Source organism: Uloborus diversus, chromosome 10 (assembly GCF_026930045.1).
Source record: "Uloborus diversus isolate 005 chromosome 10, Udiv.v.3.1, whole genome shotgun sequence".
Lineage (NCBI taxonomy): Eukaryota > Metazoa > Arthropoda > Arachnida > Araneae > Uloboridae > Uloborus > Uloborus diversus.
The window spans coordinates 22,681,676-22,695,054 of record NC_072740.1 but is presented as its reverse complement, the minus strand read 5'-3'; positions in this window follow the sequence as shown (position 1 = coordinate 22,695,054).

The window sequence follows — 13,379 nt, the reverse complement described above, 5'->3', positions numbered from 1 at the left end:
TAGACTAAAGAGTTTTTTTATTTTTTGTACACTATTTGTACTAAAATACTATTTATTTTACCGTTAAAGTAAAGTACATACTGTACACTGATTATTACGTTATTTTAGCATAATTTAATGTTTGCAGGTGGCAGCACTGTCTACTTTGTTTATGTTCTTTGTTTAGCTACCTACCAGGAACATAACCTCAATCAGCTTAAACAGTTCACTAGTTCTTTTTATTAGTGTGTTCTGTTATATTTAAAGTTAGTTTAGGTAATTAGTGAGTATGTGTATGTGAGTATATATAATAGTGAGTATAAACGTTTTTTTACCTCCTTTTTCAAAAAGTGTTAAGAAATGGTGTAAACCCTGTGAAAAGTATGCCAAAAAGACTTAAAATGCTCATCAAGAACAAGGGAATGCATACTAAATATTAGATAATTATTTCACTGTTTGCTAATGTGTCTACAGTTATGTAATCAATAAAGAATTTGCTTTTAAAATAGTCTTAGTCGAATGATTTGGCCAGCACTGTAAATCATAGGCTTGAGAAACGACATTTAAACTCAACCTAGTTGTGATGCGACAGCTCAATAATAATTGTTTTGCCTATCAATAGAAAAAAATATCCCTTAACGCCAAACAGTTTTACTAATAAAATATCCCTTTATGCTCAAAATGCGCTGGGTAAATCGATGATGTGAAAATTCAGCTGAAACGTTCATTTTTTTTTACTAGTCTGGGAATATTTTCTTTCAAAAACATCGTTTGAACCAGCGATTTATAAAATGTATTTCCAGCGTTTGCAGTAAGATTAGAGTTGATGATGCCCTTTTATATTGAAAGATCGGTACTTCAAAAATGCTTAGGAGCTCTCAGTGATATAGAATTTTGATGGATTGCGGGTGAAAACTGTGACTGACAATATGTAACGTAGATTTTTCTAAGGAAGGCTGTTATGAAAGTTAACCTTTTCAGTGTATTTGTAGTTAAATTATATTGCAAACTCGAAGTAGCTCTTTAAGCGAAATGTTAACTGCTGCAATCGCTTTCTGCACTTTCTTAGCTTTGAAATTATTCCGAGAATAGACATAAATATTTTCAAGACAGGTTTTGAACATTGAAGGCATTTTCTCTTTTATAAAGATTAAGAGTTTCAGCTAAGTTCTCACCTTTTTCCAACCCATGCACCCCCTTTTGTGCATCATTAACTATGCTTGCCCGCTACAAAAAATGTGTATTTAAACGTGTTATAATAATTTCAGTTTAGCTGTTAAAGGTGAATTACATGCAATTATTAATAGTTCAAATCAAAAACAAGAAAATTTGTTATAAAGGACTACTTTGTTGAAGTTTCTATTAATCCGATACACAATTAATGAGGTTTGAGGAAATAATTAGGGGGAAATCTGGGTTTGAACTTCTATTTTTTACAATGTTTAATTTTTGGTTCCAGCTTAGTCAAATACAGCTGCAAAATATTTTCAGTATGAGCTTACTTCTATGTTTCTTCATTAAGTAAGTTAAAATCGAAAACTCTTTTTCACGGAAATAAGCTGTTGTAAACCCCAGCTGGTTTTTTGAGTTTTTTTTCAACCCCAGTCGAGTAGTTAATGAACTAAATATTGCAATAATTTCCTTTCAGTGTAAGATCAGACAATATTGCTCTAACTTTTTTCCTAACTAAATAGCATTATCAATATAATTTTGTGTTACTTTTTTGCAGTTAACCGTGTACCTCTTACACATTATCGTGTATCCCAAAGGGTACGCTTACCACCGGTTGAGAACTACTGGTTTTGCTAACAGCCTCATTCTTAACTTGTTGGATTAGCGGCGTTTTTTTTAGAAAAAAATGAGAGTTTGTATGTAAATGGCGTTAGTCCTATGCTACTTAATGACTCACATCCTTTCAAAACGAATCCTTAATTATTTCCTTACTTAGTAACGATCTAATTCTGACTCAGCTGTGTTGAGATTGTAACGTTGTAATTTTTTTATACATTTAATGTAATTTTAATAATAAAATATAGATATTTTATCTTGATTTATAGAAGTTAGATTTGTTGTCAGTGCGACTTTTATTACTTTGTAACTCTGTCCCTAAGTTCTTCTAGAGCATGAGTGGTGAATCAAAGTCTTTCTGTTCTAACTACATCCATCAGTCCGCCATAAAAGTGTTCAACTGCATCAATTTGTTTTGCCTTTTTGGTTGTGATATGTATATAGGATATGACTCGATTTTGTTATCATGCTGCTATAGAGTTTAGAGTAAAAGATTTAGGCTTCAGAAAAGCAGTAAAATATCCTGCTGTTGCTCTGAGGCGAGGATATATTTATTCTCTTAGAGTAATATTTCTGAGAATAAAGCATAAGTAAAATTCTAAAGTAGCATGTTTAAAGCACAAATGATAACTGTTTTTATTCCTATATGTTCAAGTAGCAGAACAGTTGTTGATAGACTTGTAAATAATTTTACATTTCAATAAACGTTCAAATAAAAATAGAGAAACGAAGGACACAAGAGCAAAAATGTTCATCTAATAAATTTAAAAAAATTATGATTGTTTTTTGCTTTAACTTTTTGATTTGATACGCCTTTTTAAGGAATCTTTTTTTGTTTTGTTTCAGACCACCTGCAGTAGCTTCGTTGGGAATAGAAGTACAGTGTAGAGCCATTCCACGGAAAATGGTAATATTGTCCCGCACATGACGTCTCATATATTTCATTAAAAATAATAATTTAAAAGGGTAATGGTAAAAATTTTATAGCTTAACTAATTACAAACGAATGTGTGATTCCTTAAGCAGATGCAGAAGATTTTGTCATGAATTTTTAAAATAATTACTTTTTGTTGAAGTATGTGAACCATAACGTAAGGGGAGAAATTGACTACTTTTTCATGGAATGGCACAATACATAATTTTTTCAATGGTTTAAACTATTGTTTCTCAACAAATTTGCCTTTACATGGGAACGTTTACTTTCAAAATCTACAATTATCTTAACATTAATATATTAATAGAGCAAAAATATTAACTAGCTCATAATTAAGTTACAAGAAGTTGACTTTGGATGTCCCGCACGTGACGCATGCAAATAAATTGAATTTTAAAAAACAAAAGTGTTTAATTAATATAAAATTCTATCAGGAGTATCTTCGTATCAAATGTAAAGTTTAAAAAAATGTGTCGTTTTCAACGTGTTATGTGTCATATAAATAGACTGAAATTCCACTAATCCTTTCAAGGCTACGACCTCTCAGCTCTCATTGAACGCGAGCGGTGGCCGTGTGTCTTGTTACGGCCGCTCTTGGAAGGCGAAAGCCAAACGCAATATATTCTTAAAATCGGGCACCGCGATGTTCTGGTTCCTTAATCTTGTCCAGGGGTGCCCCTCTAAGGGCAAGGGCGCACCCCCTAAATATCGCAAAGACCCCCCAATAGCAAGAGCCCCTCCAAATGAGAAAAATACCCGTCAAAACACCCCCTAAAATTTTCAATGGCTCAGCCCGCGCCATGATCCCCCCCCCCCGGGTGGGCACCCCTGATCTTGTCTGATAGTAATATTTTTATTTGATTTAATTTGACAGCTAAAAACTAACCAAGAAACGGTAAGGACAACGTTCAATAACATAACTCAACAGTGAAAAGGTTAAATATCATCCTTATCTACCTAAATGATTTTTTTTCTCATATCCCGTATTTAGAAGTACGATTTATCAACATTTTTTTAAAATTTACTTTTTCGTTTGCATTTATTTTTTCAATATACCTTTTTCATACCGATATGGGTTTGTACTAAAGCTTATCAATGAGTCTATTCATTCTTTAGTCAAGTAACTTCAATAATTACTTATATTTAAATCCACACTTCGACTGAGAAAAAGTATTTAAGCAGTAATTATAATCTTAAATGTCGTTAAGTAACTAATTAAGCCTGTCGAAAAAAAGAAACACTTTTCATGTCCTTTTACTTCGGGATGATGAAAGAAAACGTCAAATTTAAGCGATAACTTTGCTAAACAATGTTTTTTTTAGAGATTTTTGTAAAGCTAGAGTGCGAATTGTGCTAACTTATAAGCGTGTGATACACTTTCTTTTACTTTATTCCTACAAACATTTAAATTATTAAAATATCGTTAAGAGGGTCCGGGACACAAAAATCTTCAAATTTTGTAGTTTTTTTTAATCATTTAAAATTTTTCCCCGTTGTTTTCTGCTTAAAATGACGTTTGAATCTTGTTTCTATCTTAATTAGTACAAAAGATATATTTATTTTTGTTGCATGAATTTAATAAAGGTTATTCTTAACTTTAAAACTTTAAACACGGTTTTTCTCCATGATGCAATTTTTCCCGATTTCTTGTATTCAAATTCTTATAAGTCAAAATCTGACAAAGATAAAGTAATGAAATTTGGAGCATATCTATTTTAAACAGTTTACTTTAATTTTTATTCGGCAAATTTGAAAAAAAAAAAAGAAAAAAAAAAGCGTTTACTGCAAAAAAAAAAAAAAAAAACAGTATTTTAGAATTTTTCGAAATTTTCCTTAACAGATATTCTATTTTTTATTGAATTAATATTTTTTAAATTGCCGAATAAAAAGTAAAGATTAGACATTTGTGCCTTAGTTTCTGAAAAAAAAAAATTGTAAATTGTTCAATTTTATTTTGAGTTTTAGCGATAAAGCAACTCTATTTTTTTAAAAAAATAAATTAAATTAAAAAATATATATTTTTAATTTTAACATTTATGTTATGATTTTGCTTTTTAAATAGATGGTGAATCAGTGCAAAAAATTCAAAACTCTAAACTGTTTAATACCATTTTTTTAAATGTGTCCCGGACCCCCTTAAAATAGGGTATATTTCGCAATATAACTGAAAAAAGGTTTCCTTTCACTTCATCCCAGTAAGCACCATAACTACAAAAAATATTAAATAAAAAATTATAAGTGAATTTCAATTGGAATTTACTTACGAGTTACAGTTCCTGAATTCAAAGATGCAAAACACTTTGTAAAACAAAAAAATTAAAAAAAATCAAAATCTTGGATTTAACTTAGGCCATTGTCCTTCTCGTTGTCCCCTCCCCCCTCCACCGTATAAAAACATTCAGCACGAAAAGCCAATCAATATACTCCGTCTTTTGAATTATTTATTTTGTTTAAACTTTAACTCTTTTTTTTCTGAACTGTTCTTTTTAAATATAATCTAAGAGTAGAAATTTTGAGATTTGAAAAATCTTTATAATTATACGATTTGGCTGATCATATCAAAAACTAAATTATCATGCCTTGGCAACGAAAATACAAAATGCACACTTAGAAAAAGAACATAACTTACTCAGTGATGAATAAACTTTTAAACTGTGGATAGTTTCTAGTCTTCATTTCACAACTCTTGTATTTGAAACACATTTTTCCTTCTTATACCCCTAATTACACCAATTTTTCTTTTTTGTGGTAGCGGAAAATTTCTTTGTAAAAGAAGAAATTGAAGCATGTAATCAAATGTGTGCTCCTAACTTTATTTCAAAGATTCAAAAGCTCCGTAACTCGTCATAACCGACTGAAGTTTTTAAATTTTTGAAACTGTTTTGCATGTTTTTTTTCCAGTCATTACTTGCAATAAGATTCGTTAATATTTTGGGAAGGATTTTGTATTAAAATAAAGCATTATCCATTGTTTTAACTTTCTACAGACATGCTTGAATTCAATTTAATTGTATTTCTCGAAGCTTATTTTTTAGAGTAATGAAAGGCTTAATGATGGATGCTATCGCGCTCTAGTTTATTTAGTTTTGACCATCGACAAATGATCATTCGAGATGGTCACCAAGATAAATAAATAAATAAATAAATAAATAAAAAATAATTTTTAAATAAAAACAAAAAACCCGTCTGCATAAAAACCAAAAAAAAAAAAAAAAAAAAAAAAAGTAAAAAGAAAAAAAATATAAGCCCAGTACAGTATTACTAAATAACTACTCCATTGAAATAGTTTTATAATCGATACACACATAAGACAAATCATAAATTCAAAAGCGGAGTAGAAGGATCGACAGTCGGGGCCCATTCTTTTTTGACCAGTCAAGGAACCTCGTAAAATTTGAATGGGCCCCAACTGTTGATCCTTCTATTCTGCTTTTGAATTTATGATTTGTCTTATGTGTGTATCGATTATAAAACTATTTCAATGGAGTAGTTATTCAGTAATACCTAATACAATTCTAAACTACTGGGCTTATATTTTTTTTTTCTTTTTAGTTTTTTTTTTGGTTTTTATGCAGTCGGGTTTTTTGTTTTTATTTAATAACTATTTTTTATTTTACACATTTTAGTTAATTTTCCTTCACTTAGTTATTATAATTATGAGACGGTAAATTTTGCAATATTGTCATTTCATTGAGAGAGTTTATATCGTGAGGATTATTAAGTAACTTGCGGTGGTCTAAACTACTGATTATTAGTCCCTATAGGGACCTTACTCGGCTTAAAGCTACATATGCTTGAACTTTAGCAAAAATGCGCGAACTTAAGTCAACCACATCTATATTTACAGCGCGAAAAAGTCGTCAGTCAAATCTTTCTCCCAAAACTAAAAAAGCCCACCAAGAGAGTACACGTCACGAAATTCAGTCCCCTGAATCACGACAAAAACAAATGCAACATGTTAGAGATGAAAATCGAGTTAGTAGACTTAGTAAACAAAAAATTCAGGCAGTGAAAACGCTATCTGCATTTGTTGTACGCTGTTCTGCGTGCGACACAGACAATATGGCGACTGGTTGTTGATATTGTGAATTTTTATTACTGTTATGTGTTTAGTGACACTCCCAAGGTTAAGACAAATCAATTGATGTAAGATTTATCAAAATCGGCCAAGGCGTTTAGCCCCTTCAACGCCACATAGGAACAAACATACATACATAGACTCATACACACATTACCCTAATTTGCGTCGCGCACGTGCAGTCGGGTAAAAATAAGGAGCAATTTATGATTCTACTATTGCACCACTGACTTGAAATGTTTTTTTTTCTTAATACTTTTTTGGAAATTAATGAATTTTATCTGCAAGGTTTAAGCCGAATTTGCAACGTTCGCTGCCGTGTTGTACGATTTTTACTGCTGAACCATGGCCAAAGACTGCCACGACAAAAGCTATTGCAAACTCAGATTGTCATCATCAAGAAACTAAACACTGCTTTGTAGTTGAATAAATATAGATAAGTCTAGTTAATTTAAACCGAACCAACTTTTTTTTTGTTTAATGCAATATTATGCATACACACTAAAACGATTAAACTATAAGATAAACAACTGGCAGTAGCACATAGAGGTGGTAAGATTCGACACATTCACATAAAACTCTAATGCAAGGGGCTGGGTTGACCTGATGGGTTAAGCGTTGGATCTATAGCTGGAGGGTTCCAGATTCGATGTCAGCCAGTCCAAGATCCTCCGTGTTCGCTAATGGTGACAGGGGCACGTTAAGTATGTCGTGGTCACAAAGCCCTTCAAGATTCCTTCCAAATCAATATCTCTGGGGATGCTGAACGAGGAGTTTTTCGGTTTCTAGTTTGGGGCAAAATTATCGAACCATAGATGGTGCTTACATCATCCGTGTGCTGTCTGAAATAAATTGGACTTCCACCTCAGTGGTAAACGGAAAAGTACAAATCGGAATTAAGTAAAGTAGCATCGTTTATACTCGGCCTCGGATATCTGAATGATTTTTAGCAACAACAACACTATTTTTTATGCAAAACTTAAATAATCACCGATAAATCAAAGAGAAAAAGTCATTCCGTTTTTATGCTGTTTCCTTATACGCCTTGCATTGGTTGCTCAGACGATTGCAATAGTCAATTCGTAATAACTAATATGCACAAACGAATATGGGGACAATCAGAGCAAGGTCGATGTGAGCTATAGAAGTTCAGATCATACTGGATTTTCTAACAGTCAGATATACCAGTTGAACTACTTCAATCGGATTAATGATTTTAACATTCATACTCTTAAGCAATTCGTCCGCAGAGTTCAAACTAACCCCCAACGTACGGTATAAACTCGGTACGGTAAAAGCACCAGTAGTTGGCCCTTTATGAACTCAATTGTTGATTTTTGCTAACCCATAAATGTCAGCAATAAATACAAAAAAAAAAAAAAAAAAAAACAAAAAAAAACATTGTTAAACTTAAGGCTACACTTTTCTGACAGTGATTCACGTACGTGTTTCAGAAATAAAAGCATTTTTGTTATAAAAAACCAAGCTATCGTCAATACGAGAAAAGGCTCCAGTAGTCTTCCATAGAAATCAGGGCTCGGCCACGCACAAATCCTGTAGTCGGCCGTTTCATTGTCAATTGTGTTATGGGGTATGAAAGAATAATTTCAAAAAAAATTAAATACTAACAGCACAGAATTGAACTTAAAAATTAATTATTTCAGTAATTACGAACGAATTCCGCATTCTTGATGTCTTCGTAACATTTATCTTTATATTATTTTTCAAACTGCAACCAGTTTGGATGAGCATCACTTGAAATAAATTTTTATTATTTTCTTCTACATAACTTACAAAAAGTTTCATATGCAGCGAAAGTATTGCAGAAATGTAAAGAATAAAAATACCCGTTTTAAACCGTTTTTTGGGGGGGGGGGAGGGGAATGGAATTTTAAAACTTTTATGGCATGAGAACTTGGATTATTTCTCCCCTTTTTAATACAAAAAGGTTTCTGCATTTATTATTTATGCTAACATACAGACTGAATAACTAAGTTGATAGAATTCATGATCGATAAAGCGCAAATTAATAACAGATATAATTGACACTTGACTACTCAATGTTCAATAGAACGAAACTTCATCGTGTGGAACATTAAACTAAAATTCTAATTTTGGGTAATAATTTCACCTCAAAACAATGCAAGTTAACCACTATAAACATTCTCAATCAACGCCATATCTGAAACAGAATTTATCATTGAAAACAAAGATAATTTGTGACCAATGAACTGGAGTAAGATGAATTATGTAGGTAAATTGAAGAAAGGGGGGGGGGGGGGGTCCTGAAGATAGAAGTTTTCAACGGTCATTAGTAAACAATGAATTTACTTATAAATAAGCTAAAATAGAGTTTGTGGCTACGTAATGGAATTTTGAAACTATGTAATTTTGAAACAAATTCAGTATAATTTTAGACAAGAAATAAATTTTGATTTATTAGTGAAGAAAACTCAAGGAATTAAATATTTGGTTAGAAGTAGTAATAAGAAACGGGGTGGCAACATTTGAAAAAAAATAGCCAAAAAATATAATACAAGCTTCCTGAATCTTTGGGGAAGCAAAACATTTAGCATAATGAGAAAAAAACCTCATGCTTAACACTATTTGAAGTAATTTGAGCTAACGTAACTATTTAAATAAAACATCTTAATTCCATGTAATTGGAATGTTTATTTTTTACCGAATAAATATCATTTGAAATTATTACTTGTTTCATCGATTTCATCAACGTTAGGGCTACATTCGGAAACAGGCACCGGTAGCACTGGTGCCACCGCAAGCGTTCGGAAACGATCGAGTCTCAAGACGTTTTCAATTAGGGACTCAACCGTTTCGGCCCTTTCGGTGGCACCGGTGCCTATTTCCGAATGTAGCCTAGATGATTTGATAAGAAAAACGATAAATTACCATTTGGTAATGACAGGTTGAGTATTAGAACGTATATTACAAACGCAACGACTGACTGATTTACAGAAGCTGTTTTCGAGAATTCTGAACTAAAATCAACATTACAAGCAATAAAATGCCGAAATGACGCAAAAAAGTTAAGGCACAAAATGTAAACATTTTTGAAGAAATATGTTACACATTCGAAGAAATAACGTTTGAAAGGTAACTTTTACTCTACACAACTAAATTGTGTCTGTATTTCAATACATTAACTTAATAACTATTTGGTGAGCATTCGAAAATCCATATTAAGAATGTGGCCGACCGCTAGGTATATCAATCAAATAGCATAGAACCAGTGATCGACCTATCACGGCCCACGATTGAAAATGTGGAAGAATTCTATACCCAATGAGCGGCCACCCCTTTAAAAACAATTGTGTCAAATAATGAGTTTCTTTTTTCATTGAAGAACTATGTTATACACTCCATTCAAACAAGTAATAACAAATTTACCGTAGCATGAAAAAAAGAAAGGTACTTATAATTTAAAGAAGATGTTTCAACCTAACTGAAAAATAAGCAGAATCGCAAACTAGGATGACTGGCTCATTATTAAAATAAAATGACTCTTAAGACTACTTAAGAAAAGTACCCACAGCTTAGCTGTTGTTGAATGATAATTGGAGATAGGTAAATGAACGTAAGAACGCGTCATATCCGATTTTAAGATATACATATACTATTTATAAGCAGTTTTATGTCTTCGTTGCCGACTACTGGTGCACTTACCGTACGTGTCAGTCAAAACTTCCAACGAAACTTTATTTGTAAATAAACATACGTGAACAATATATCACTACCTTTTGACAAATAAAGTGAACTCTTTGTTTTGTTCCAATTTTAGCTGAAGTAGTCTAACAAATTGGTGGCAATAAACAGTCTTTCATCCTTGTTGTGTGTATGTGTGTTGAGTACAGGCACTAAGAAAATGACTCCTATTTTTGCAACACGTGGCAGCTCGTTCTTATTTTCTTATCTTCCCGGAATTTCAAAAGTCATTTTTCGACAGATTAGACACCACTTGCGAATTTAGCATGTATCGGAGGTAATTGGCCTTTTGTTGAGAGTCGCCTCTCCTGCAAAAAGCAAAACTTAACTGTAGTCGCACAAAAAGTGTACTTGTGTACAATAGGACATGCTTCAAATGCTCGTTGGTTCAGTGCAACGATGTATTCCAGAATGTAGTGCTTGAAATGTGTTCGATTTATCTTATTGACATTTTTCATGTTTTGTTTCACCATTGTGTTTCATGGAAAATTAAGTAAGTTGTGAAGGGGTCTTCATACACGGTTTTGTCTATTTCCAAGCATGTGTCTTACTCAAAAGTACTAATAGAGTTGTTGTTCTGAAACCTGTATGTTTCCTTATGTGTCACTTACTGAAAAGTACGGACAGAGTTGTTCGTAAAAGTATACTATTTTTATAATAACCTGATCAGATATATAATTTTCAGAATTTTTGTATAAAGTTTTCATGCATCTAAAGTTACGAATTTATTTGGGTGTAATAAAAGCAATACGAATATCCTAATTTTTCAACTCCAGGGAAATACATTTATAAATATTATAGAGAAGAAATATCAATGTTTAAGAGGGAATTCTAACGACTATTTCTGAGAAAGATAATGATGTTACTAATTTTTTTTACAGTAAAAAGAGAAAGATTGTAGAAATTAGAATCTAATTGGTGAATTGGTACTTCCTCATGTAAAAAAAAAAAAAAAGAAATGTTATAAAAAATCGTTGTTACTTAGTGAGAGCTTAATTTGCTTTTGAAAGAGGAATTTTATGCATTGCCGTTGAGAAAAATGGTTTTTGCTCTAATGAGTGAGATTGGTATCAAAGTAGATAATTAAATTAAACATTGAGAAACAAATGATAAATATGTGCTTAGATAAATTAACGTATAATACTACTCATATTTTTTAGACTGTATAGTTTGTTTTTGTTCAAATACATATATGTGATAATTTGTTTACGGAAGCGTAAATTGAAAGTGGGAAAGAGTTCAGTATATATTCACCAGAATAATACGACTAATTTGCTTTTTGCAGGAGTAGAAAAATATATGCAGTACTTTTGAAAGAAAAATTATCCAATGTGTATAGAACAAAACATTATAAAGAACTGATACATAACTTTATTTCATTAAATGTCCGATTATGTTCCTTTTTTCATTTTTGAGTTTGGAAAATTTGACGCTCATTCTTTTTCATTCTGATAGGAAATTAAATGGAAGTTATATTCAAGATAATTGAATTACTTAACTTGTCATAATAAGCAAAATATGTTGCTACAATTCTCAAAAGAATCAATGAAACACTAAGCAAAAATTATCTTGAGTTTTTCAAATCTGATATTTGTTTGATTTCGATTTCATTTGCCAATTATTACAGCATAATGTGGGGAAAAGTATGGCTGGGGATGCTTAAGATGAAATAACGAAAAGAAGAAATTATAAGAGACGAATTTGTTTAACTTCTCACGCCATTATAAGAGGACTTCACACTATACGCCTTACCTCTTTTACTTTTAATAACTACAACAATAGATGCAGTGAGAAGCAAAGGGATGTAAGTGCCAAAATTAAAAATTTGCAGGTAACCAGTACACAAATGGAAGATGAACCGTTCCTCTGTTTTGGAGCAAGATATAGTACTAGTAGCCCTGGTAGAAGCTGTTATACAGCATGATTTAAAATTTTTTTTTCAATGAAAGTCTACATAGAACAGCAACTTTAAACGCGTTTTACTCAAAACTTGAAGGTGTCCACTTACATTCCTTTGTTTCTCGCTGCCTCAATTGTTTGTTGATAGACAAGGCAACACATGAAAGATGTACAGGAAAAAGTAAGGAAATCCACAGAGGGTACTGGTGGGAATCAATCCCTTGACCTTCCGCCTTGCACAGGCAAACACAACCCCTCGGTCACGGAAGCCACAATGAATTTGGATACCATTGAAATTAGGAATTCATAATTTAAATTAATTAAAGCTATTTTTTCAAAAAATATACCTTGCAATTGTAATAATAAAAAATGTAAGTAAACATCTTTTTTACGTATACTTCAAAAAAAAAAAAAAATACATAAATAGGTCAGAATATATTTACTAACAGGCATTGATTAAAAAGAAGGTACTAAGTTGCTTGCCCAAATCAATATATCACGGTGTAATTAACTTTATTGCATTCCTTGTAGGACTACTAGGACTTGATGTCGTGGTTTTTCTTAACGAATTGACGACTAGTGGGAAAATACCTAATATGTACTACGCATTATTACAAGTTTCTCTTGACAAGGCATCGCGCTTTTGTTGGAAATGCGTGTACATTTAGAATGGTTCTATTTGAATAGGGAATTATTTCTACTTTATTAAAAACATAAGCTGTTTTTTGATACTTTACCACTATTGGAGTGTTTACAGTACAGAGAATATGATACAGTAAATTGTACCGGAGAAAGTAAAAAATTGCAGCTCCAATCGGTACACCACACGACTTACGCCTCAAAGCATATACAGTGAAACCTGTGTAAGTTGACCACTTGCGGTGCACTACTTAAGTGGCCAACTTAAACAGGTGGTTAACTTAAAGAGGTTGAATTATATGATATAGATCTAATTCTGTGCCTGAAAATAGCGATTAA